This window comes from Lactuca virosa, chromosome 9, assembly GCF_052849685.1.
Source record: "Lactuca virosa cultivar CGN04683 chromosome 9, Lactuca_virosa_CGN04683_v6, whole genome shotgun sequence".
NCBI lineage: Eukaryota > Viridiplantae > Streptophyta > Magnoliopsida > Asterales > Asteraceae > Lactuca > Lactuca virosa.
In genome coordinates, this window is record NC_136434.1 from 64,057,028 (window position 1) to 64,059,633 (window position 2,606).

The following is a 2,606-nucleotide window of genomic DNA, read 5'->3' on the forward strand; positions in this document are numbered from 1 at the left end:
CCCCAAACCTATATATAAACATGCAATGGTTAAGGTTAAAGCTTGATACCTCATATGAGTCAGAAAAGATGCTAAACTCCTGGATATACAAGCTCTTTTCACTTTCTTGCTCCTTCTTCCAACTCCTTCTTCTTCTAAACCACCAAAAACCACCCCAAATGTGCACCAAAATAGCTCACAAGGCATACAAGAGGCTTAGGGTTCGATTTCTGCTCCTTAGGGACAATGGAGGCTGAAAGGATGAAGGTTGTGGGGGACATAAGATCTTTATATATTGTGCAAACCTTAACAATTAGGGTTTTGGGGATCCTGAGAGTACGCTGGGCATAACTCCTGTACGATGGGCATACGACTCCCAAACCCGCGTCTAGTTTTACATCTCTACGTTGGACGTACCCTAGCTTATGTTGGGCGTACCCAACTAAACATGCGCAAGCATCCTTGCATGTGTGGGACTGATTTTCTAGCTTTTCCATCCAAGGGCCAATTCTGTCAATAACTTCAAAATGCCATAACTTACTCATCTTAGGTCCGTTTCCAACGAATCTTATATCCACGAAAAGGTAGCGAGAAACCCTATGCTCCCAGCAATACCCCCAACCCTTAAAACCTTCCAAACAAAATCCAAAACCCATAAAAGACCAAGATGTCAATTTACAGTCGTAACCTTGGCTTCCGAAGACAAAATCGAATACATGGATCACATAAACCATGGCAACTTCATCCAGAATGGGCTAAATCCTTCCTTTCCCGAAGCCCTAAATACCATGACAACTGATGATTGGGCCGCAACCCCAAGCAACAAGGCAAATCTGAAACTGAGTGTTACAACTCTCCCCCACTTAAATTAGATTTCGTCCTTGAAATCGCTCCTTACAAACACTCATATCAAAACAACAATTTGAGGAACGCAACTGAAGATTCAACGCATAAGAAAATCTTCCCGAGATAACCAAAACCCAAGCCAAAATTCTGTCCCAAAGAAGGCAAAACTTAAACTCCCGCAAGACCACTTTTGCCCATCCGAAATATAAAATCTATAATGGTCTGCCTCCCCGATAGACCGCCCATGCTGAAATATTATCATGCCTAAACTTCCCCGAACAGCTGACCAACCACACACTTCCACCCTGATTATCTCGATGCTACCAACAGAACCAAGTCACTGACCAGAAACAGCTGTAGAACACTTATACTTAATAGAAGGCTCAGATAATCCTTTGAGTAGAAGATTCATCCTTGCAATGGTTAGACTCAGACGAGAGCTGCGCAACAGGATCAAATCAATTACTCTGATATTATTTAATCCCACTGCAAGTGACTAAGCACTTTCGATCATCAAGCTAATCCTCACACACACGAATCCCCAGATCACTACTACTGTCCGAAGCATCGCACAGCCTCCTATCTGCTTTCCCAAGGCAACCGAGACCTACCTGGTCCCCAACTTATCTGGGATACTGAATTCCTGCCCAGTTGCTGAGCCAAGAGCAACCTCACAGTCGCCCCACGGGACTTTCAAAGAGAACTTCGGCTATCGAAATCTGCCCTAACCATATTGCCACTCATGGCTCCATTATTCCTTCTGATCTTCCGGATCATAATAGGCTGACAACCTGGTGCCACTGAATCCAACGCAAAAAGGTGAATGCTGCCAGAATAACTGTAGTCGTACATCATGTCCGGTCTCCTTCAACCTACCGTTTTCTGATTCCAATTAGGTTGTGACCTACTCACACCCTTGCGAACTGGCCTACCCGGGCCTAAGTCATCTGAACGAATCCATGAATGCCACGGCTACCCTGTAATCTTTCTGCTCTTTCCATACTATCTGGAAGCTTGTGAATGCTATGGCTCCCAGCAGTCTTACAACACTTTCCACACTTTCTGGCCGCTTGTGAATGCTACGGCTACCCCCACAGTCTTACAACACTTTCCACACTATCTGACCTCTTGTGAATGCTACGGCTACCCCCGCAGTTTTACAACACTTTCCACACTATCTGACCGCTTGTGAATGCTACGGATATCCCCGCAGTCTTACAACACTTTCGCCCTAACAAAACCGTAGCCCAATTCCTTACCCCTAATCTATAAATTCGAATCGCACACAAAGTCGAGCACCCACTCGACCGAACACCCAAACTGAACTCAATTCATGACCGGGACCCAAACCTGATTCCCAGAATCCTGCTATCAAGCACCAAGAAGACGCGATTCACATGCTGGGGAGTTTTACCGAACTCCCAACTCACACAACCCTCAACCCAAACAGCCGCTTGAGCCGCCTTCCTCCCTGGTGGGGATGCGAAACTCATCCTAGTTTCATAACCACTCCTGCTCCTGAATACCTGAATGATTCTCCCCCAATTTGAATCGACTAAATTCCCACAACACACGGGAATTGAAGGATTCCCAATCCTTCTTACCCTCCAACGATCGATCTGCTGACGACAGGGGCTTACCCTTGCTAGTGATCCATTACTAGCCAATCTCAACGATTACCCAACTCCTGGAATCCGGAAGAATACACTTGAGACCTTAACTAGTCCGATAATTCAAATCACCTCTCATGATACCATACCAATTCCTTGACTTCTTATGTC